Here is a 26,875-nt window from a genome sequence, read left to right as displayed (position 1 = left end):
TTGCCCATTGCTTAAATGACTCCTACAATTGGTTTCCCTCGGCCTTAATGCATAGTATTCTAACAGCTATCGATAGTTGAGAGTGCACTCCACCTTCCCACAAAGGCTTTTGAGTTGCCTCAAGAAGATCAAAAAAGTTTTTAGCCTCTACATGAGGATCCTCTGTACCAGCAGAATCGAAAACCATTTCATGATACCTTTTGGAATTGTCTTCCCAGCTAATGTCATACATATCACATTCTTCCACATTTGCACCACTTCCTGAACCACCTTCCCCACAATTATTGAATCCCGTCTGATTAATTCCTATGTCATCAATCTCTCCATGTTCTGTCCAAATCCAATAATTTGGCATAAACCCCTTTTCCCACAAATGCATCTTAATAATGTTCAGCTCTTTATAGTTTGTGCATCTACACTTAACGCATGGGCATCTACACTTTCCTTCCGACTTCACAACATCTAACTTACTAATCGTTTCTATAAACTCCTCAACCTTGTCATAAAACTCAGGTTTAATACCCCCTTTTGTTGGATTCAACCTATCATACATCCACACTCGATGGTGCCAAGACATATCTTACGAATTCGATGTTTTTAGTACCTATAAATCATCCAACACAAGTAACATTTTATCTCTCATACAACACCCTATCAATATTTAACCATATCAATGTTTTCAATGCAATACAAGCAACAACACAACATAAGCAATATTTCTTTTATCATACAATATCCTAGAAATTAATGAAGTTTACAATACAAAAATTGCACTAACCTGAAATCCAAGCAAAAAGTTGAAGAGATTGGACAAAAAATCTCTGAGTGAACACACAAATTAATCTTCTAACAATTAACTACTGTGCAATAAGATAGAGTTAGGGTATTGCTATGGGAACATGAACAGTTCATCAGTTAAATTGTAGCATTTGTAGCATCATCAAGCTCATCTTCCTCATCTTCCCCATATTTTAAATTTATTCCATCTACCTTAAAATATATATCAACGCTAATTAACTAAGAGACAATGTTGTCCAAGCCTCCAAAATACTTTAAAAGAATTTGACATAAAATAATAAAAAAAATAAATTTTAACAATGTTTAAAGAAAGTCCTGAAGTGAGTGCCTCTTTATTGAGTATTGAACATTTTTCATCACGGTGATATGATTTCAAATATTTTAATTTAATTCTTTATTTATCTATGAAAAAAGCTAATGATATCATTTAGTTTGGAATTTTCCAATGAACGAAAGCACTTCGGTTATGCACATTTTTTGGTAGATAGTGCTACTTTTATTAAGTATAAATAAGCAGTTAGCTGAGGCTAAAAACATGTTACAGTAGTGCAGAATTTAAAATATTCCGAGGGGAACAAATAAATGAATTTAATCTCTCACTAATAACTTCAGCTTCCACCAAATTTATTTTAATGTAGCAAACTAAATATTAAGCTTGTGAATAATCTATCAGGATTTACTTTTTACAAGAATACCTCTTTGATTGTGGCTTTCACAGGGACACAAAGAACGGCAGTCTCATTCAACCGTCTATCTTTAAGGATCTAAAAACACAGCACAAGTGAGTAGTCTAAGTTAAATTATAAATAGACATAATACCAAACTCAGGAGATCATGTAATACAAGCATTTTTAGTAGAATTCTGACATAACAGTTCATCATTTAATTAAACAATCTAGCAATAAATTAATTAAGTACTATAGAAGCAGTAAAGCAGAAGTAAAATATAATATCATTACAGAAAATTATAATTAAAAATATCTCAGATTATTATTGAAATTAAAACAAAATTAAAGCAATTACCCACGCACCACGTTTTATTAGTAAACCAAATGCACTTTTCGAACACTATTGTACTTTAGTTTGCACATCGGGTTCACGGGTTGGTAGTTCCTGAACTGTTGCCCATCGCGGGAGGCTGGACCGAGTTATTTTCAAATTGGACTTGGCACACTCAATTTGTCTCTAACCTAAAATGAAAAGAAATAGAATTGAATGATTATTTTTATTTATTTTAAAAAATAATTTTTTAATTTGTTTTAGAAAATTTTCTTTTAAATTATGCCAATAAATTCTATGTTTTGTTTTTCTTGACAGCGTGAGAATGAGACTGGTGACTTTATTAAGTCAATTCAATGTTTGATGAACGAAAATGAAGCTTCTGAAACAGATGCACATGAGTGCATAAAATCCATGGCACTATGCATGTACCAACATGGAGATGGCCATAGCATTCAATATTCTCAAATCAAGAATTGCATATTATCATTACTTATTCAACCCATTCAGGATAATATATATGTATGAAGGACATGCAAAAAAGTAATAATAAATTTCATAGGTGAATAATTATATAACATTATCTAGAATGACATTTTTATTTCATTTCAAAATCTGAGTGTAAATATGTATATACATTTTTGTTAAGAAAAAAAAAGAACAAAGCTACCATCCAGTATCTTAGTAACATGGATGAATCTAAAGCAAGCATAACCAGCATATTGCTGCATTCATTTGAAAAAAATAGAAAAATATTCCTTTAAATAAATTAAATTTTAAAAATAAATAAAATTTGAGGTGCATCCTACCCTGTATATTTTCAGAGAATGATAAAAATCAAATACTTCAGTACCTGGTGATCCAATCCAATGTCCCAACAAAGACATTTTTGTTATCAACAGTTGCTACTGCACCAGAACCAGGTTCTTCAAGGAATGTTCCATCTGCAACCTGCAAATTTGTAGTACGCTAACAGGTGTGTCCTCATGAAACTAACCTTTATGACAATATATTTAACATGAATTACAGATTTCAGCCATTCACAAATTACCACCAAAAGGTTCTATTTTACAAAAGTACATTAGTCAGGGAGTCTTACAGCCAATAAACATTGCCTATTAATAAGTCAATCTCATATAGATGGCATATACTGATAGTAAAAGGGGGCACGAAACAAAGTTAAGTACCCAGTCGTTTCTCCTCTACAAGAGAATAGCAACTCAATAGCAATTAGCCAACTGTTATTAGAGGTAGATTAGCTCATGGACACAACTAGAAAATGGATTAATACAGACAGATTTACAGATGGATTTAGTCTTTATTACAGACGGATTTTTGGTTACCTACGAAATTACCGACAGATTTTGTCCCTCTGTAAAAGCCCCGTTGGAAATTATTTACCGACGGATTTTCCCTCTGTAAATTTTCTATCCATTTCCCAAAGGCGACGAACTTTCCGACGGATTTTTCGTCTGTAATTACAGACGGATTTTCTGACGAATTTTCCATCTGTAATTACAGATAGATTTTCCGATAGATTTTCCGTCTGTAATTTGAACCTTGAAAAATCATTTCACACTGATTATAGACAGAAAATCTGTCTGTAAATCCGTCAGTAAGGTAAAATAATTTTTTTATTTTTTCAATTACAAAATAAATTTGTTTTCATACAAAATAAATATAAATTTAATACAAATTTTTATCTAATTTGTATTCAAATATTTATAATATTTCAAAAAATAAACAAATTCATCGTATTATCAAACTAAAAGAAAAGTACTATAAACAAACAAGTCAATATATTTCAAAATATAAACAAAGTATTGATACATCAATTATAATAACAAGTAACAACCATACATCAACAAAGTGTATTGATACATCAACTATTGTCCTCTAATTAAGTCAAAATATACAATAAAGTTGCTTAATTAGGTTCTAAAATTGGAACTTCATCTGTATAGAAACCATTCATCATTATTGTGTCCATTGATTCAAACAGTGGGGTCATGAATTGATCCTCTGCCTCAGGCTTCTCTGCCTCCTTATATTTTTTCATTTTTCATCTATTTTCCAAGTATCAAATTCTGACAAAAATAAAAAAATAGTGACAACATAATCTATATACAGTGTATTCTTCATCTCAAGTAACAAATTCACAAGTGAAGCTCACCTCAACATCTGGTCTAGTTCCAGTAACTTCCGATTTGGGGCTGCAAATTTAATAGGAGAAAAAGAGAAAGAACCTGGTGGTACTTCTTTAATCTTTGCAGAATCTTGAACTAGAACAGGAGTCTCCTTAATAACTGGTGGTGCTTCTTAATAACTAGAAAGTATACTCCTGTACTCGATGATTTTGAATGAAGAAGTTAATTTAAAGCATAAGCCCCTGTAGGAAACAAAATAAAAATAAAGGTGTATTCTTTTCTTTTAAAAAAGGTCAGAGAGAAATGAGAGATCAGCAGAGAAGCAAATACACGGATGATGGATACATGTAGAAATCAAGTAAGAAAGAAAGATATGAGACAAAAAGAAAGTTGTAGTAGAGACGAAAAGAAAGTTGTAGTAGAAGCAATATATAGTCGTATATATGCTCCAAAATAAAAAGCAACCCACTGATCTTTCTCCTTCTCTTGAAGCAAACAATTAAGAGTATAAGATGCAAACTACTATATTGGCATTCTCTGAGACGGATGCCATGTTGATGCAGGTCTTTTTTCTTTAACAAATTATATATAGGTTGCATCTCATATTATTAAGCTTTAACTGGATGGAGTCACGATATGTTCTGTGAAGTTCTAACATGACATACTACACTTAGCTCTTTTCTTAAACACTTCAGCTTATTAGCCCAACTATATATATTTTCTTTGATGGCAAACATCGGTAATCAATAATTAATCTGTTTGAGGGACTATTAATACCCTTAGCAAGAAGCCTTTTTTATATTAATCTTTATAGACACAGTATATGGACTATTAATACCCTTAGCAAAGGAAGTAGCCAGTGCAAGAAGCCTAAATGTTTAACACAAGAAACAAGATATCATAAATTAGATGAAAAAACCTATAACTCAAATAGGTTGAGTAATATCCACTAGCTAGACATTTCTCAGTTATTTTTCTAACAATTTATTGCTTGTGTTGATCAACTTAGTGCTGTGAGAAGAAATTAAAAAAAAAAAAAGCAGTTTAAATTTTTTGCATAATAATGTTTCATTACCAAGTAATTAAGCATTTTCCCCTCCTCTTTACTTTTATGTCTTTCCCTTAATTTCACTTTTCAACCTTATATGATGTTTAATTTAACAGTCAAAACTTTGTTAAATCAAGTTAAACTAGATTGTACCCTAATTAACCCACTGATTTAATTTTAGATCCTTTATTATCAGGCATGTTATATATACAATCAAAGAAAAGTAACCAAATAATTATATATAAAAAAAGATAAAGGAAAGCAATCAAAGAACAAATTTGAACAAAAAAAAAGAAGCAAATGAAAGATAATAGATAGGTGTTTGCACTCACCTTCCTCTGCCTAGCCTGTGCTAAAGCACCTTCTAGCTGTTTCTCAAGATTCTGCAGCTCCTTTATGCTCAATGGTCCAAGATCTTCCCCAAGCAAGTGCCTGTGTTTTACATTGCCAACTAAATTTTGTAATATAATTTATATATTATGATTTTTGCTAATAAATTCAATTATTACTACTATATGAAATCAATTTAACAATTTTTGAATATAAAAATATCTTCGTGGAAGCAATCATTTAATATTATAACATACATATCCATATTATTAATTTATTATTGAAAGGTATGTAATTAACTTTAAGTGTTTATTGTAATTATCATTATTATTAGAAGGGAAATAAGTGAATAATACCTCTGAGTCCTTTGTAGAGACTCATACTTTGCCTTTAGCTTTGATACCTCCTGGTACCAGCTCTGATTATTGCAACACATATTAAAAAATTATTCAATGAAAATTACTAAGATCTAATTAGTATCTATATATGATATGCATCCCATTGTTAGTTGAATGGCTTAGAATTTAAACTTCATTAATCTTTATTGTCAAAGATAGCAATCTTCTTGCATTGTTTAAAAATTGCTACACTTTTTAGATATACATAAGTAATGATAGTTGGCTAATAACTCTGCAGTTCAGAAAATAGAAAAGACTAACATGCAAGTACAAAACAGAAAACTTCAATCACAAAATCAGATTAATTATATTTCATAACTTCATGGTAATAAATACAGTAAAGTACAATCAATAATTCTTTATGTACATCACTTTAGTGCTAGGTCTGGATAAGTGATCAGAGCTGGTTTCTCAGGATCCCCATACACTATAACAGACACAGAACCACAACCAGTTCGAATGTGATGCTCCTGAAATGATCAATATGATTTGTAACCAAAATACAGGCAAAAAGAAGAAAGAGGCAACAGAACCAAAGTTAGAAAACTGAGGAATGAACAAAAGAACCACCTCCTAAGCAAAGGATATCCTTGATTCATGCGCTGAAATGAGCTTTCACATGGAGAAAAATAAAGTAAACTACTGAATTGAGATTTCAAATCAGGTCCACAAATTCACTTACACATGCATGGGCACACACAGAAGTATCTACCTTTCAATATGAAGTTGACCAAAATTACTACTAAGATACATATATGAGAAATCAACATTTTTTGTCATTAAGTATATGAATATGAATAGCACATAGGAAGATCATACTGTACTCTATGAATGACACACTATAGACTACCATAACAATATAGACATCCAAATTCCAAGAATGTTGTAGAAATACAAATTCAGAGTATCGAATACAACATAGTACAATACATGACAAGTATACAAAAAATCAGTCACACAAGTTCAAAATTTTTTGCCAATAGTATTTGATGCATATCCACATAGAATAAAAAAAATGAAGTATTTGTGCATCATAATCTTACCCTTATGAGACGATCTCGAACACTCTCAGCAGTGGCATAGTAAGCTTGCTCTAGCTCAAACTTGAGACAGGAAAAATGAGGACTGAACTGAGCATGGTAACTGATATTGGAAGCAATCTCTTCAGCTTTTTCAGCTAATGGATGTGCCACTGCAGCAACCTTTGCTGCAGAAACAATATCAGAAACACCATCTTTGCCTAGACAGCAGGATAAAATAAAAAGACAGCAGAAAGAGTCACTTTAAGTAGGAAATCTTTGCCTAGACATAGAAAATCACTCAGTTCTCCTAATTAGCAGAGTAGTTGGCTAGAATGAAATAAATTACCTGTCACTAAAGAGGAAGCAATTTAGACTCATCACCTAGGGTATTTAAACGTTGTGCACTGCAGAATATTGATATGATATCAGAGTAGTTGGCTAGAATGATTGCTCTGAAGGGTTGCAGAAGAGAAGCCTTGTTCGTCATAGTCGGATTCTGTGTCCATTTTACCATCCAAAAATAGGCAGACCACAGCGCAATCGTCCATCTTTGAAGTCGGATACTTAAGTTTCCACTCCCGGGCTGCAGCATCTACCAGAATCCTTGCAGCTGATGACCGTGTTGGTGCCGAAGATACTATCTCAACCACCTTTTCATTGCTTAAAACATCCCAGACCTGGAAAGAATCATAATCAGTTACATTCGGAGGAGACATGGAAAGATTCCACTGCTAAGTGCTAACAAACTATTGAGTGGTTACCTCATCAAGGCATAAGGATGAATTCTGATGCGAAAATCATACATGGAACAAAGAGATAGTATGAATTTTGATGCAAATAACAAACTTGGCAAATCGGGCTTCAAATCAATGGTCAACTGAATTGCCACCATGGAGTCATTGCTGTCCTTGGATCCCATCACTGCTCGAGAATCCCCGATATATCCTATGAACAAATTTGAGCCCTGGTAAGAGAAGAAACTGAGAAAACCATAATGAAATTAGAAACCAGTTCAAGTTTAAACAAAAGAATTATTATTCTACATTTGCTAGGGGAAAAAATTCATGAGGAAGACAGGATAAATATGATCCCCATTTTGAAAATGCAAATAAATATTATTTCAAGCATTCAACCAACAAGCTTAAGGGTCTTCCTAATAAGAGCAAGCCATTTCCTTGCAGGGCCATTGTCTTATGTTCCCAAAATGTTACCAGCAATAAGAGGTACAATTTCTTGAAACTTGAGGCCAAAAAGAAAATGCAAAAAATTTCTCAGCAAGAAATGTTGCAGAACAAAAGATGACTTGCACACTATACAATCGGCATTAGTAATTTACCCAAGAACATAGATATCAGCGGGTGGAGAGGTGTGAAGCCAATCTTCAAGGTTCAAATAACTTGGAGGTGACTTCCTTGCTACATTCCAAGTGGCAACAAAGATTCTGCATGCAGAAGGAATAAAGAACTCAATAAAATAGAAGATCCTTAGTTGTTGTTGTTAGAAGAAGATAGTTTAGTACAACACAGAGCTACATGAACCATACCTATAATTATAAAACCTTTTCCAACTATTTTATTTAAAACCAAGGAAAGAGAAAGTAATGTGATTGACGACAAAATTTAAAATACCTTAAAAGATATTTAGCACAACTTATTCCAGTATTCTTTGAAATTAGATAATCAAGAAGCACTTGGTGATCATAATGTATCTGCAGATCAACAAGTTAAAGACAACATAATCAATAGATAAGATCTTTTACTTCTTTTTAACTAAATAATAAAATGGATAGAATTGGGGAACCTATCTGCGTGCTATGGCTACATTAACACTTGCCTCTGAAAGAAACAGGTGGAAAAGGTGTAGGTGGAAAAGTATATATAGCTGTGAAGACTTTACCTGAATCAGTGAACAATATATTCTTCTTTTATTAATTTAAAAAAATTCTGCAGTAGAAAGTAGAAAAAATACTTTAAAGCCTTCAAGGTCTTTACCTAAATCAGTGAACAATATATTCCTCTTTCAAAGCCTTCAAGGTCTTTACCTGAATCAGTAGAAAGTAGAAACCTACCTGCTACTAGGTACCAACCCTAGCAAGAAAGGAAAGTGAAAACAGAAAACCTAATCTAATCCTATTTCTCAGCTATTCAGAATCAAAACCTAATCTAATCCTATTTTAACAACCTAAAAATCTAATAATCAGAAAACAAATCTAACTAAAGTAATTAGTAAAATCAAACTAACTAAACAAAATTAATTGAACTCAACAGAAATTAAAAGAATTTTAAAACCAAAACCTGGTCTCTACGGTTCGAACAGGGGGAAAGAGAGAGGTGGAACCGCGACTGACGGAGGAACCGATTTTGGTCGCCACGGAGCTAGGGCTTGCGCAAAGGTAGCCGCGACATTGATTGGAGGAGATGATGGCTGTAGCGCTGAGAAGATATGCGAGCTTGAGGGGCGGTGGTGGTGGAGCTTGAGGTTGCTTTGTTCTGCGAACGAGAAAGAACGAGAGAGAGAGGGGCTGTGTTCTACTGGTTCAGTGTTTAAAAAAGAGGAGAAGAAGGAGAAGGTAGCTGCGGCGGTTAGGGTGGCCGGCGGTGGTGCTGTAGGTGAGGGAAGGAGAAGAAGAAGCTTGTCAACGGAGGGGGGAATGCTAGGTTTAGCTCCTTTGATTTGGTGCTGCGAATGAACGAGCTCGGGCACAAAGGATCATAAACGCGAATATCAAACATTTTCGACGAAAAAATTTTAAATTACTGATGGATTTTCCGTCTGTAATAATTTAATAAAATGCAGCAATTTTTTGTATTTAATTATAGACGGATTTTCTGTCTGTAACCATTTCTCACGAAAAATATTAATTTTTTCGACAGAATTATCGACGGATTTTCTTTTCCGTCTGTAATTTATACTAATTTATTTTTTTTGTTTTTCGACAAAAAATCCCTCTGAAATTTCGTCTGTATTTCCGTGGGATAAATTCATTGAAAATATCCGTCTGTAATAACCAGTTTTCTAGTAGTGGGAAAGCCAAAAATCCACCAGTATTATAAACTATGATATCATTCTCTTTCTGACACATACACACTCAGATGTATAGATAAACTAGGTAATATAGTAAAGAGTAGGGTCGGCAAATATAACAATGATATTATCTTTTTATTTTAATTTTCAAATAATTTTGTTTATTTATTTCCATTATTTATGTAAAATACATTTTATTAATATGATAAACTAATCAATAATTTAAATAAATAAATAAAAGATACTATAACAATTAAAGCTAATGATATGATATTTAATACTACACCAAAATGATGTATTAGAATATATTCAATTTATCAGCTCATGTAAACAAAAGTGTCATGTGATTTGTATGAGCAAGAAGAGACCAAAGAACAGTGGGTGATATGATGAGAGAAAAGAAGTAAAGTTCGTCACAGAATAAAGCAATGAGAACACTTGATGTCAGGATGGGGAAGTTGAATAGAGAAAGAAGAACCTTAGCGTTAGTACAATTAACTTTCTGAGTAGCATCCACAATAGCTTTCCCAACTGGATGTACTGAATTTGATTCTACTGCAGCTGCTAACCTCAAAACTTCGACATCAGACCATGTATTCTCTTCTGCTTGGCTGAATTAAAAAATGAACTTTATACCACATTGAGTTGGATAACATTATCTAGAATAAATTTCTTCTTTTTCTATTAGATCTGCTATTATGCTCCCCTCTGCTTCCACAACCTCATTAACACACCCTTTTTTCCTTTCAACATTATTATTATTATTATTATTATTATTATTATTATTATTATTATTATTATTCAACCCACCAACCACCCCCAATTTCAAACAAACACTTCTTTCTCTTCTTCCCAGCCTTCACTTTCACTATATATATATATATATATAAAGAAATTGTTGATTTATTTTGTTATTTAAAATGAAAAGGTAAGGCTGAGTAGTAGTACAGAGTGAAGAAAAATAAAAAAGAATAATTAGAAAATGATGTGAGCAAGGAAGGGTATACATACGTAGTACCAAAACACCATTCTGAGGATTTTCATCAAATAGCTTACTTGCATCATTCGAAATGCTTTGATTAGATAAAAAGTTCATCACAGCAAACAAATAAATCACAAAATCAAAAGCAAACCCTAGCTTAATCCTAAATCGGAAATGAAATCAAGCAGCAATTAAACTAACTAGAAGAAAATATAGTAGAAAATTCAAAAACTCACCATCGATGTTGGGTTTGAAGAAAAGAAAATGTCACTGAAGGAGGATTAAAATTTATACTCATAAAAGTAGAGTTAGGTTTACCGAGAGTGATGATTGATAACGACAAGAGTGATGGAAGTCCCAAAGGTGTTGATGATGGAAGAATGCGGTGGATGATTGTGGTTATGGAACAGCGGTGATGGAAGAATGCGGCGCTGAGGAGCAAGATTTGGAGTGTGAATGGAGTATGAAGCTGATTGTGAAACTCGTTTGGAGTGTAATTGTGGAGCTCGAGGGTATAGAAGTAGAGTTTAGGTTTAAGGCAATATTACCGACGAATTTTTTTAAATTCCGTCTGTAATAATTTAACAAAACACACCGTTTTGTCCATTTAATTACAGACAGAAAAATCCGTCTGTAACCATTTCCCACGAAAAAAATTAATTTTTCCGACAGACTTATCGACGAATTTTTGTTTCCATCTGTAATTTATACTAATTCATTTTTTTTATTTTCCGACAAAAAATCCCTCTGAAATTTTGTCTGTATTTCCGTGGGATAAATCCGTCGGAAATATCTGTCTGTAATAACTAGTTTTCTAGTAGTGAATGATGTTAACGACCTTCAAAGTCTCTTACGTGTTAGAATAAGAGGACATCCCAAAAATAGATTGGGATCGAATATGGAAAAAATGATCGCAAATGCATCAAAGAAAAAGTAAAAAGGTAGCTCTAAGTGAGGTAACATTGATTTTCTTTTGATTAGGCAAAAATGTGTTTGTGCATGTTAGTACATTCGCTAATATATGATTTACTTTTTTTTAACCTTTTAAATGGTGGATCGATGATTTAGTCAAACTCTAGCCATTATCATGAATAGGATATGAATTATCCTAAAGAGAATATGATGCACTATGATAGAAGTTTCGCTGTTTAGTAAAATAAATTTCGCTTCATTTATGTTTTACTTATATAATATTTTTTCTTTTGATAAAAATGAGGGTTAAGTTTTTATTTGTGTTATGTTTTATTGAATAGTTACTTTTTAGTTTTTTTAATTAGTTTCTGCAATTGTATTGTGGTAAATAATTTAGATGTTTATTAGAATAGATTTCGGTTCATTTGTGTCTAATTCATTTGTATTTTTGCCGTTGCTGATGATGTTTGATAAATACATTCAATCTATTCAGTGTGAACATAGATTCATTCAAATTAATATGATCTCCATATATCCTAGACATTTTTAACAAATAAATCAAAAAAAATTTAAAATTTTTTTTTCAAATATATATATATATATATATATATATTAACATTTACAAAGAGTCAAAGAAGTGTTTGCCTCTTACAATTCTTTACAAAATAGTGTTCAAGAATATCAATAGAAATTCATTACAATTTATAAGATTGAACCTATTTACTTTTATGTCCCCGATGATAATCTACAGAAAAGACTTGAGAGGTTAGCGGATGACTTTGAGATTCTTATGCCTTCAGATCTCTCAATTACTGTCTTTCAATTTATTTATCTTGTCCAAGAGAATAATTGGACCATATTCATGCTTGAAAGCATCAATTTATTCCTACAATTAAAAGAAATTTATTAATATGTATTAATTTAAAAGTACAGGATCAACTATGTTTAAAAATTTGGTCAATACTTAACAACAGTATCAAGTGAACTTCAGTTAATTCACAAATAAACCGAAATTAGCTCAGATTTGAAAAAACAGTCAAAAATACTCAATCATCAATAAAAATACATTGAATTTATTTCTGGATCCAAATGAACTTCAAATAAATTAAGAAATGAATCGAAATTATTTAATGATAGTACCAGAAAAAATCAGAACCAATAAAGATGTTAGCAAAATATTGCAGTGAAAAAGAAAAACTTTATATCCTATCATTCATTAAAAAAGAGAACAAAAATAGTTACAAAGTACTAAACATATCCCTTGACAAAATACGATTAGAGTAATGATTAATGAGTGATAAAAAAAGCACAACCAACACATGTATCGGAAGGGAAATTGTATCTTATTATAAATTATTCAAGTGTATACAACTAACAAATATCAGAGCTATAACTAAATAAACAAGCATACATGAACAAGTTCAGTAAATTCAAGCGAAACAAAATCAAATGAACCTCAATTAAACTAAGAAATGAATTGAAATTACTTAATGAACCAAAATTATTTAATGAAGAGAAACTAAATGAACCTCAATTAAAATGCATCACAACTACTAAAGTCTCATTCGATGCCCTAGTTATAGAGAAAAATAAGAAAAAATTGAATCAAATAAACTCGATCTACTAAATGAACAAACTCGATCCACTAAACCCTAAACCGAACTAGTAGAAATGCAAGAAATGCGAAGGAGAAAATTGAACATAATGACCAAGTAGTTTTATCAGGACCTTGAGGAATTTTTGTTGTTCTATTTCTGTATTTTTTATTGATGATCTCAAATGCAGCACCAGATTTTCCTGTAGTTTTTCGCAAAGAATTTGAAAGATTTTTGAGAGATTTTGAGGGAGATTTCAAATGTCTTTGTTGCAATTTTGAATAGGAGATATGAACGGTTTTTCATATTAGAGCGCGAAACGAGAGGTAACGTTTGTTTCGAGTTTCGGGTGTGTGTTACATGCTCTTTTAATGAGAGTGATTTTTGTTAATGTTAGGCCTACTAAGTTGGACTTGGATGACAATAAGACTTGGATGTATAGCAGATCTATTTGAGTTAATACTTTGCAACCAAACATATTTTCAAATGTAATATGTAAAAGATATTTAGGACCGACTATGCGGTAGAATCCATTGTCATCTCCGACATTGCCATCAACAACCAAACGGATCTACACCACACCATTCCTTATAACTCAGAAATGACTTATTCTTGATTCCATCAACACTTGTCTCTAATCTCTGGAAGATTCTGCTGTTTCTTTCTAACCAAATGTTCCAGATAACCGCACAGAATCCTATCAGCCACCTCTTTCTCTTAGAATTACGACCAGGCACTTCAATCCAACTCTCAAACAGTTCTTTGACAGTCTCCGGAATAGCTCAAGCTCTGTCTGTACCCGTCAACCAAGCACACCACACCTGCCAAGTAAATTCACAACCAAAAAACAAATGGTGCACAAATTCTATTTCTTTTTTACACAAAACACAAATGTTATTGCTATGATGTATGATTCCTAGCTTACTCAGCTTCTCTTTAGTGTTGATCCTGCCTATTAGGACAAACCACGCAGAGAGCTCTACTCTTGGAGGAACCAATCCTCTCTAAATGGCACTAGTAAAGCTGTAGCTTGTGATGTCTTCTGGGAGAATCTCGTTCTGTAGCACCTGCACAAAAGATTTTGTAGAATAGATACATGTTTTATCAAATTTTCATACAATTGTATCATCTCTACTAGGCGACATTCTTACTAGTCACAACCGGTCATAAAGTTGATTGAGCAACTCAAGTTCCCATTGGAATAACTCTCTCCTCCACTGAAAGTTCCACACCCATTCTATCCCATCCCAAAACCCACAATCCCCTACGATATATCCTTGTTAATTTGAAACAGAGAAGAGTCTCGGAAAACTATCTTTCAACAGACCACTTTGTAGCCAATCATCCTCCCAGAAATGAATACGTATGCTATTTTCCACCTCCATAGCCAATCCACTGATCATCATATCTCTCGCATGTGACTCTTTAATATTAAGCTGACAAATATCTTTCCACGGGCCACCCCTTAACAGTAATTCCTGTTTTGACATCATTACAGAAGGGTTCAAAAGATTACAAGAACATACAACCTTCTTCCACAGCGGACAATCTTCATTCGAAAAACGCCACCACCACTTGAACAGAAGCGCCGTATTCCTTAACGCATCCCCCACCCCTAAACCGCTTAACTTTTTTGGGGCTTGCACCATCTCCCATTTCACAAGTGGTATACTGTTATTTCCATCTTCTTTACTCCACAAAAACCTTCTCTGTAGCCCGATTATCTTTTCTGCCACCGCTTTTGGTATTTTGTACAAGTTTAAGTAGTAAACCGGCAGACTATTTAGGACCGATTTTATGAGAACCAGCTTGCCAGCTTTGTTGAGGGACTTGGCTTTCCACAAACTAGGCTTATCTTCCACCTTGTCTATGATCGGTTTCCAGGTCTTCACGAGCCGGGGGTTCGCGCCTAAAGAGATTCCTAAATACCTGATAGGTAAAGTAGCTTCGGCGCATCCCAACAAACCATACATATTCGTCACCCATTCTTGCTTGCAGTTAACCAAAATCAGATTTGACTTGTCAAAGTTAATACTCAGGCCAGACATCCACTCGAAACAACGTAAAAGCCTCTTATAGTTCAATATTATTTCCGTATCTTGTGGGCAAAATAAAATTGTGTCGTCTGCAAATTGGAGATGCGACAATTCTATGTTGTCCCTACCCACCAACAGTGGAGAGATGCGGCCATTCCTGACTGCCTCGCCCACCATCCTATGCAAGACGTCGACAACTAGAACGAACAGAAAAGGAGACAGCGGATCTCCTTGTCTCAGACCTCTCTCCATCCTGAACGGCTTGGATGGTGATCCATTAATCAACACTGACATAGACGCTGTGGTCACACATTCCTTCACCCATGCCCTCCATCTAAGACCAAAACCCATCTTTTGGAGTACCATATCCACAAAGCTCCATCTCACTCTGTCGTAGGCTTTCTGAAAATCTAGTTTGATAATTGCTGCCTGCTTTTTACGCAACTTCAACCATTGGACCGTCTCACAAGCAATGAGTACACCATCGTGTATTTTGTGACCCTTTATAAACGCAGAATGAGTCTCTCCCACTAAACCTGGTATTATTTACCGCATTCTTCTCACCAAGACTTTGGATATCACCTTATAGACACAGCCAACCATACTAATTGGCCTTAAGTCTTTAATTTCCTTAGCTTCCACAAATTTTGGAGCTAGCGCCACCCATGTTACGTTAGCATCTGTTTGTAGCTTCGCACTTTGGAAAAAACCCAAAACAGCTGCAGTAAACTCTTGGCTAATCTCACCCCAACATTTCTTTATGAAATTCATATTGTAGCCATCAATACCTGGCGCTTTACTGGAACCACAATCCCATACTGCCTCACGTACTTCCTCAGGCGATGGCATTACCTCTAACTCCCCTGCCTCCTCCTCATTAATCTGCCTTACCAACCCATCACGGATTCCAACCCTCGGATAATACTCCTGTCGATATAGTTTTTTATAAAATCCTATAATTGCAATTTTTATTCTGGCCTGGTTCCTCACCACTCTGCCATTAATTACCAGGGAGTCGATTCTGTTGTTCCTTCTTCTATCCAATGCTAGGTTATGGAAGTATCTAGTGTTCTTGTCCATATCTCTAGCATGTTGAGATCGAGACATCTGCTTCCAATGAATCTCGTTTCTGGCATACCACTTCGCACAACAAGTCACAAGAGCCTTCCGTCTAGCCTCCAATGTTCCATCATGACTACCAACACTAACCATGTCATCAATCTTCATAATTTCTTCCTCGAACTTATTTATCATGTTGTCAATGTCCCCAAAATTGTCCTTGTGCCATCTCCTCAGTGGAACCGCTAAGGCCTTCAGCTTACCAGTAAACTGTTCATCACCTAATTTTCTCCACTCATCCTTCACCATCCTTAGAAATCCTTCATGTGTAAACCAGGAGTCTAAGCTTCGGAACGGTCTTGGATCCGCACTAAACCTCGCATCTTCTAGAATCAACGGGCAATGATCTGATAGCATTCTAGGTCCTCTTCTCAAACGAGTATCTGGGAACTCCTCAAGCCACTCCACACTGACAAGAACCCTATCTATGCGGCTACAGGAACGACCTCGAAACCATTTGAATTTTCGATCAGTAAGCGGTAAATCCACTAGCTGTAAATCCTGTACCCATTCCTTAAAGTCTTCTGCAGATGCCGGTATACTAGCTGTGCCTTTTCTTTCCTCCAACTTTAGTATCTCGTTGAAATCTCCTATGAAACAAAATGGAACCTGACATAGACCCGCAATATAGCTCAACTCCTCCCACATCATCTGTTTCTCACTCCGGACATGTGCGCCATACACTAAACAGAATGCACAGTTAACGTTATTTTTTTTCAGCACTCCTTGCACACAAAGCCAACCATCTCCTTTATAGCAGTTTAACCGTTTAAATAGCACATCATCCCACATTAATAATAAACCGCCAGAGGCTCCTACTGATTCCACATATTCCCAGCCTACCGTGTCACATCCCCATACTCGAGCAACATCAAATTTGGTCACTACCTCCCTCTTAGTTTCAATTAATCCTAGCATATTCAACTTAAACTTCTTTTTCAACTCTTTTACCATACTCAACTTTCCATCCCCTCCTAAACCTCTAATATTCCAACAACTATAAATCTTTTAAATGAAATTTTACACACCTTTTTATGTTGCTTGGGCCTACTCCTCCTTGCTTTCTCCTTTTGTTTTGCCATCTTTATTTTTGCCGCCATAGCTTCATTATGACTTTGTAAAATCGCCATGATATCTTCTTCTTCTTCATAGAAAACTGCACCAGATACCACAGTTGCCTCTAAGTTGGCCCCCAAGACGCGTCGCAGAATCAGGATGCAGGAGGCTTTCCTGCAATGCGGCGTGAGTAAGGATTGGGGAGCGCTGAAGTGAGCAGCCCAATTCGCAAAGCCCAGCAGAGTTCATGGAGGGATCCGCCCGGCTCGAACCGACTCCCCTGACCAGCCCCTGACCCGATCCATGTCCCTAACTGGTCTCCTGTGGCATTATTGCCCAGCCCATCCGCTTCTCTTTTACTAGCTCATTTTCCCTATGACCCAATAGAAGACAGGACTTGGTACCTTGTGCGTGGGCCTCAGAATTATTAGAGCCCAAACCCACACCTTTCCAGCCTTGTACACTTACCTCTACTCTTTTGGTCCCACTTCCCTCATCAATACATATATCCATTTTTGTTCTTTCCAAATCAACCTTCCCATAATTATCAAATCCCACGCAATCAGCCTCACCATTAATTCTATTAATTCTGAAGGAACCCGTTATCATTTGTATTTGATGCTGTTTTGAATTTCCTTGATTGCACTCGTTCAAAAACATATATGATGTTACCATTCTACCCTTGTCCTCATCTCCCTCATTTTTCCGTTCCATGATGATCTTAGTCATTTTACATTTCGATGCTAGTTCCGACTGTGATTAGTGGCGCGAAATATGATTTTGTTGGCGCCAAAGTTACTGGTGAATGTATCGTTGGCTAAAGCTGACGGCAAATAGATTTAATGAAACACTGCGTTGCACCAATTTACTGTTGGAGTAATCCGACGGTAAATCCGATAGTAACGTGTTATAAGATTCAAACGCGAACCCTTCCTCCCTCATTTGTCCGAGTTCACTCTCTCTGCTCTCTCTCTCTCTCTCTCTCTCTCTCTCTCTCTCTCTCTTCCCTCTGGCTCTCTCTCTCCTCTTGTGCTCTACCGTCGGAGGAGGTGTTGCTGGCGTCGCCATCACCTCCAAAGCCTCTGGTGCCACCACTGCTGGATGTTGTCGCCCCTAGAGCTGTTGGTCACGGCTAGGGAGGTTTGGAACACTACCGTAATTCGTGGTAGCCACTGTCGTCGATGTCGCCATCACTACTGGTATCACCACTGTTCCAGCATCTTGCTGCCACGATCAAAGGTAAGTTTGGTATAGTTTTTTAATTTTATTAAGTTTTTTAGAGTTTAAGATTTTTTGGTAAATAGTTTACGAAATTATTGATTAAATTAGTACAATGAAGTTTTGATTAGGATTTAGTATATATTTTTTTGCCGTTTTTCATATTTTTTGTGACTTTAGAATTTTGTTAGGTATTTTACCAAATTGTTGACTAAATTATGGTAATAGAGTTTGTGGTTAGAGTTTGGTTTGTGGTTTTTAGTTTTCTCAGATTTTGTTGTGAGTAGAGTTTTATTATGTACTTTATTATCAAATTATTGATTAAAATAGGGTAATACAGTTTATGATTAGGATTTCTTATGTTAATTTAACGTAAATAGAAATTATAATTAAGTTAATGTAGGTTAGGTAGGGTGAGATTAACAGTGTTCGACTTTGTGTAGTTTGTTGAATTAAATTAGTTTCACGTGAGTTTAATAAGTTTTCTTTTTCATTAGAACAGTGCTATTTCTCTGAGAATAATTAGATTTTGCTTCTTCCGTATTCTATGTATCGTGTTTCAGGTAGGTTTTCTATCTCTAACTATAATCAATTGTTTAAGTTTTATGTTCGACTTACTTTTCCTAGGATAGAGTTTTAGGACGGAAGTGGGAGAAGGTCGCATAGAGACACCTTCTTGAAACCCTTGTTTGCTAGAAATTGTGGAGTTATAAGGGGTTGCGCATTAGAACAGTTATGATTTGATATGTTATTGAATTTGTGTTTGTTCTAATACATGCTTGTAGTTGTTTCTTTTGTGAAAATTGTTATATTTATTTGATGGATGTCTCTAAGTTAAAGGGAACTTCTGCCAAAATTTCGTGCGATTTGTTTTAAAACTTGTTTGGTTTGCAAAAGATTCTAATAATTTTGGTATTACTTTAATAATTTTGTCTTGTTCGTTGAATTCTAGGGTGTGTGATTCAAAATAATTCCAAGTCATTGTTTGTGGATGTATGATAGAGACAACGGTATATGGGGAGATTAAAACCTGAATTCTTTGAGGGAGTTGACGCGTTACTTGGGCATGTGTTCAGCATGGAACCGTATAGGTTTAAAGGGGTATTTAGGTGTCTGTGTGAAAAGTGTCGGCTGACTAAGTGGTTAGGACCTGCGGATATAACACTTCACCTTTACCGTAACAAGTTCAAAGATGGGTGTTAAATGTGGACGGAGCATGGAGAAGTCGACAAACAGGGAATTAACAGGTCTAGCTTGAATTTCAATAGGCCTGATTGTCGATCAATGAGGGTTCGGGTCGAAAGAGAACTAAACATCGAAGACATAACTTGGGAGGGTAACCAACAAAGATACAACGAGATGGTGTTTGATGCAAGAGGTGTTACGGAGCAAGAAAAAGCTGAACAAGATCCTAACCCAGAGGCAAAGATATTTTATCATCTATTAGAATTTGTTGCGAGACCATTGTTTGAGGGAAGTATTCATTCAGAGTTGTCTGCATGTGTTAGAATGATGACTATTAAGTCGGAGTCAAATTATGTGAAGAGCTTTTTGATAAATGGGCCACTTTTTGCAATGAACTGGTACCTGTTGGAACCTCTGACATCGCACTACGAAGCAAAGAAGTTAGTTTCGAAATTGGGTCTAAAGTCATTGAAAATTGATTGTTGTTTGAATGGGTGCATGTTGTATTACAAGGAGATGCAGACCTAACTGAATATAGATTCTGTAAATCATCGAAGTTCCAAGTCGAGAGAGAACATATTAGTAAATGCTGGTTAAAGAGAGTTCCAATGAAACGAATGCACTACTTGCGTTGATCCCTAGGTTGAAACGATTATATGCATCGACGAGTTCGGTCCCTCACATGACCTCGCATAGTAACAACAAGAGAGATGATGGAACTATGACGCATCCGTCACACGACGAAGCCTGGAAGCATTTTGATCGGGTACATCCTACATTTTCCAGCGAGCTTAGAAATGTTAGATTAGCTTTGTGTTCTGACAGGTTCGCACCAAACTCTAATTTCGGTAACTCGTACTCGTGTTGGCCTGTAGTCGTGACACCTTATAACCTGAATCATGAAATATGCATGAAAGATCTATACATGTTCCTAACTTGCATCATACCTCGTCCTAACAATCCAAAGGCCAAAATAGATGTCTTCTTGCAGTCCTTGGTGGATGAGTTAAAGGAGTTGTGGATTGATGGTGTAGAAACGTATGATATTTCGACGAAGACAAAATTTTAACTACGGGCTGCCTTGATGTGGACCACTAATGACTTTCTTGCATACGGCATGTTGTCAGGTTGGTCTACTTAGGGCAGAATGGCATGCCCCATTTATATGGAGGATATGAAGGCATTTTGGTTGCTAAAGGGCGGTAAGATTTTGTGATTTAATTGCCATCGAAGTTTTTTCGACTATAATCATCTTTTTTGGTGCAACTGGTACTCGTTCAAAAAGAATACAATTGAACACAAAGAGGCACCCAGAAATTTGAGTACTAAGCAAGTTTGGCATCGTGTCAGTAGAATTCCAAAGAACGTCGAAAACTGGGCAGCTTTGAGACCTCTGAAATATGGCAAGAAGCATAATTGGACTAAACAGAGTATATTCTTAGAGTTGCCTTATTGGAGAGACAACTTGATTTGACATTGTCTTGATTTGATACACATTAAGAAAAACATGTTCGATAATATCTTGCACACAGTAATGGATGATGTGCAAACAAAGAATAACGATAACGCACAGTTAGACTTGATGGACATTTGCAGGCGGCCAGATCTGAACTTAAGGAGACTTGATAATGTGCGATGGGCTAAACCAAAGGTGGTGTTCGCTCTAGCAAAGGAACAGAGGCAAAATGTTTATAGGTGGGTTAGGGGATTGAGGTTTCCTGATGGTTACGCCTCTAACTTGAGCAGGTGTGCAAACGTGTCACAAGGTAGGCTTGCTAGGTTGAAGAGCCATGATTGTAATGTTTTCATGGAGTCTTTGCTTCCAGTCACGTTTAGAAAACTTCCAACCAACATCTGAAAATTCCTTACAGAAATAAGTGAGTTCTTTAGGGAGTTATGTGCTACCAAACTTAGCCTTAATGATCTCACAGTCATGGACAGGAAACTGATAAGGAAGAAAACTGACAACACCGTAATTTGGATTCGTAGGGATTCAGGCAGGGTCACTCTGATTAGTTTAGTGTGTTGCACAACATAATTAAGTTAGAGTATTTCTGTCGCACTATGTACAAGGTGTGCGTGTTTAAATGTGAATGACATGATCCAAGGTCGTGACAAGGAACATGAAAGCACAAGGACTACGATATTACTGAAGTTAATATAATCAGGAAATATAGGCACTACGATCCTTTTATTCTACCTCAAAATGCACGACAGGTGTATTTTTTGCCTTATCCGGGTTCATGCAAGTCTAGTTGGGTGGTTATGGTTAACACTAAGGCAAGAGGCCGCATCGAGTCTTATGATAGGACAGAGGGTCAGGAAGTTTACTAGATTGATGACCTAACCCCTTTGAAAATGGTAGTTGATACTAGTGAACCAATTACCTTTAGCTCTACTATTTTGGATGATGATATCATTGACCTTGGATTACAGGGCGACGCACTACCACAACAGGACAATGATCTTGAAGAAGATGGGGTCGACGTGGACGAAGAGGAGGAAGACGAATTCAATGATCAGGAAACAACCTCAAAAGAAGAGGATGATGAACCAAAGAAAAAAGATGATGAATCTAGATAGGGTTACTTTAAATATAGTTTTATGATATGTATAATTCTTTACCAAACATTGACAAGAAGATATTGTAATTAACATTGTTTTAGATATATCAATTACCATATATCATTCCATACTTTTACGTTGTTTGTTTGATATTTCACTTCAAGTTTAAAGCATTATATTAATTATGTTTGTCATCAGGTCAAGCTTTAAATGGACAGAAAACAATTGTGTCTTAAAAAAAAATTATTTCTGTCGGCATTACTGTCAGAATTTACCGACAGTAACAGCCAATAGATTTTTTTTTAAAAATCTCCAAAAAAATGTTTCGTCAGATAAATCCGACAGTAAAATGGTGTGAATGTGCACAACAACATGGTGCCAACGTTACCCTCGGATTAATCCGACGGTAACTATCTATATATTTTTTCATCCTACCCCTATATTCCACATCTAATTCCGACGAAAATTAGCGTCGGACTAGAAAAATCCAACTGTAAGCATTTTCTGGCAAATTTTATACAGTCAAATTTATCTAGAAAATTTGCCGGTAAATCCGACGATATCCGACGAATTTCTTGTAGTTAGGATAGGTTTGCACCCTAGTATAAGTTTAGTGATAAGTAAATGGTCAAATTCGTTCTTGAAAGATTATCCGTTCTCCAAATTGATATCCAAAATTTTTTTTGATCAAATTTGTTATTCAAAAATTTTAGGTTAGTCACATTAGTCTTCCTGTCACTTTCGTTACTGATAGTGTAAGAGTTTAATGATATGACATGTGACGTGACAACACAGTACACACCTCATAGTTCTAATTGGCTGCTAACATGATGATAAGTTTATAAAATTAAATTAAATTAATTCTAAATTAAGAAATTCCAATGCCTCAAGAGCCTCTCAATTTGGGATTAGTTTGGTATAATTTTATAAATTTACTATGTTAGCAGCCAATTAAGACAATTAAATATGTAATATAGTCAGTATATTATCAATTAATGTGTCACATCAGTAAATTTTAACATTGTCAACAATAAAAATGACAAAAAAAAAAACTAATGAAATTAACTTAAAATTATTAAAAGATAAATTTAACTAAAAAAGTCTTTTAAAAACTAATTTAAAAAACACATTATGTTTTAAAAATAAATTTTACCATTTACTCTTATACCAATTCTTTTTACTACCACTAAAATGTTAAGCTTCATTATATTCCATATAATGCATTTATTATAATAGGATGCAGGAGTTTCACATTTCGGAGGAATCAAAACTACTACTGGCCTCTCTTAAATTCCCCGCTTAAACTATAATAATATAAAAACACAGTATTTGCAAAAATATTAACTATTATTGATGAAAAGTACTACTTAGTCTTGGTTTGATAAAAATTTTTGACGAAATACTTGTGTTTTTTAAAAGTTCAAATTTTTTATTTTATATTTGATAAATAAAAAGACCATATATTTATGTTTGCAGCTTTTAAAAGATTAGAATACTTTTAAAAACATTTAAACTGAGCTTTTTAAAATTAGCTTATACTTTTCAAAATTTAAAAATTTAATATAACTTCATATGTTAATTAATTTTTAAATTTAATACTTATATTTATGTCTATTATAATTTTTTTAAATTTTAAAAATTATTTTACCAAATATGCTTGTTGTTTGTGCTTATTAAAAGTCATTGTTAATTTAATTTACCAAATACATGCATATGCTACAACTTTTAAAAAGCTAACTTTTAAAAATTAGTTTTCATAAGCTACTTTTGAAAAGTAAAAGCTTTATCAAACTAAGTGTGTTTGACTAAATATAAATACTACTATTTTTAAAAAAAAATCATCTTTTAAAAATTAATTTTTATAAACTTTAAAAAATAAAATCTTTACCAAACCTTAATCTCCTAATATTTTTCTTCTTAAAATTATCCTTTGGCATGATACCTCGAAGTTGTTGATTCCTCTCTCTACATTTCTTCGGCAATGCCATCAGGATGAGTGCAAGAGGATATCTTTGTTGGCTCTTTCACCGACTCTCATGCTATTCAAGCTTTTGGGTACTCATTCAAATCAAATGATTCTTTCGCTATTTTGAAGGGGCAGCAACTTTTCTTCTCCACTCATTTTCAAAATAATGTTAAAAACGTGACCTGCATTAATTTACTATGATATTCTTCGATCATTCCCACTAAAAGTTAAAAATAATAATGAAATAATATGGATAGTTGTTCATAATATTTTAATCCTCAGATATCATAATTTGTGGCCAAGACTACTGCATGCAATATGCAAGCCATTTGGCTATAAATAATAGTGAAAATGAAGCTATGAGCACCAAGCAAAGTATCAAACACACATACCAATCAATAAGCAACGAAACAATCCAATTTTTTTTATAAGAGCAGTTTGCAACACCCAACCATAGAAGAGGTTAAAAGAGTTCATACTTCAGAACCATACTACAGAAAAACAACACTAATAAATAACACACCAACACCATTACGCTATAGCACATCAATAACATTGAAACAATGTAAATACTTGGACTTCAAACGGATGTTACACGGTGATGAATCTAACAATTTTTAGTAATAGCATCAAATTTTGATCTATCCAATTCAGTTTAACAAATAAAAATTGATTGAGTAGCGAATCAACAATAAAAAATAGGTGTCGATCTAAAAATCTATTAAAGAGAAAATTCAGAATGAAAAAGAGATGATTACAATGATAAGCGACGAGAGGTTCGTGCTTTTGTAGTTGATAGGCGCGTTAAATGTTCGTTCTCGTTCTATATCATCTAGAGAGAGAGTGGATAAGAATTTCAATGAGAGATTAGGGATGTTCGCGGTGTGGTTTGGTTCGGTTTTTGAGTGAAAAAGTCATCTGATCCGATCGTCTAATTAAATTACGGTTCGGTTTGGTTCGATTTTTTTTATCGAAGTCATCCGAACCAAACCAAACCAATTAAAATCGATTTGGTTTAATTCAGTTTGTTCGGTTTTTTCAATCAATTCAAAAAAATACTACTATACTACTTCACAAAGTCATAACATGATATATTTAGAATAATTTATTTTCTGGAAGAAAGAAATCACTTTTAGACGAATTACCAAACATAATCATAGTATACATTAAAATCAATTCTACAAAAGTTAGAATGCAAACAAAGCTTACCTCTACAATAAGGCCTATTTTAAAAAGTACCCATGACCTCTTCTTTAGACACCAATATAAGAAGTGGAATGAGTGCAAAAGGAATTTGAATTGACTGAACCACATTGTGCCATTCATTCATAGTATCCAATGAACTCTCTGATGTATTAAAAACATTAGCAGCTATCATTGTTCAAACAATAGCACAACTTCTAGTAATCAATGACCTTACCAATTTCTTTATATTTAACTTCAAAAACCCTTTAGTTATGAATTGTCTTGCATATGTTCCTGTAATTGTGCTGCTTTGTCCTGCTGCTAACAAACCAATTCCCTGTATATATAAAATTGGAAACAAAAGTAATAAATCATACTAAATCAGTTCAAAATTATTTTTTATTTTTCTAAAATAACTAATAATAATAATAATAAATCAGAAGCAGTTTCAGATCAAGTTTTCAGATATTATCGGATAACAACAAACAGAACAATAATTTCAGTATGAACAGCAAACAGTACAGCAATTTCAGTAATTCAGTATGAACAACCCAGAAGTAGTTTCAGTAATTCAGTATGAACAGCAATTTCAGTATGAACAACCCAGTGAATGTACATATCGAAACTAAATTGGAGTAAAAATACAACAATCAACAAAAATCAGCAACAAATAAATGAACAATCATCTGGGAGGGGCTGAACGTTGCTAATGGGTTCGCCGGTTCGCGCTGCTGGAAGGGGTTAGGAGGCGCTGCTGGGAGGGGATGCGAGGCGCTGGTTCGGCGGGACTGGGAGGGGCTGGTTCGGCTGGACTGGAAGAGGTTGTGAGGCGTTGGTTCTGTTATCTCTGAAGTTAAAAAAAAATTGTGTCAATTAAAACAATGAAAGTGTGTGTCAAAAAACTCTTAACTGAAATATTAAAGGTCAAAATAAGGGTCAATTGATACACATTTAATGTGCCAAAATTAGAACAGATATTATTTGACACACTTAAAATTTTCATACAAAAGAATAGACCCCATTGACAGTTCAACTATTAATGTAAAAAATTTTATAGACTTAGAAATTCTGTTAAGTCTATTACTAGTAGGCATTTAATCTGTCAAGCGGATGTGTCTAAAATGTCAATTGACTCTCAATATCAAAAATAAAAAAATGTCAATAAACAACTAAGTTTTCTCACTTTCAATCATTGCATATCTTCAAGTGAGAAATCTTTGGGGCATCTTGTTAGACAAAATATTATTTTCATAAGAAAATTATAAAAATAAATAATTAGTTGTTTGGTAA

General features: G+C 34.4%; 2 long non-coding RNA genes across 2 annotated transcripts; both read right to left on the bottom strand.

Moving 5' to 3' along the window:
* On the bottom strand, nt 3,582-4,189 carry LOC110267773. The gene is made up of 2 exons (XR_002355683.1): nt 3,971-4,189; nt 3,582-3,884 (listed from the first exon to the last, which is right to left on the bottom strand). It is a non-coding gene; the product is annotated as an uncharacterized LOC110267773 (long non-coding RNA).
* LOC110268017 lies at nt 12,293-26,418 on the bottom strand. Its single transcript, XR_002356023.1, has 3 exons — nt 25,610-26,418; nt 24,377-24,582; nt 12,293-12,546 (listed from the first exon to the last, which is right to left on the bottom strand). It is a non-coding gene; the product is annotated as an uncharacterized LOC110268017 (long non-coding RNA).

Source organism: Arachis ipaensis, chromosome B10 (genome assembly GCF_000816755.2).
Source record: "Arachis ipaensis cultivar K30076 chromosome B10, Araip1.1, whole genome shotgun sequence".
NCBI classification, from domain to species: Eukaryota; Viridiplantae; Streptophyta; class Magnoliopsida; order Fabales; family Fabaceae; genus Arachis; species Arachis ipaensis.
Note: the sequence above shows the minus strand (reverse complement) of the source record. Positions and strands in the feature narration are given on the sequence as shown.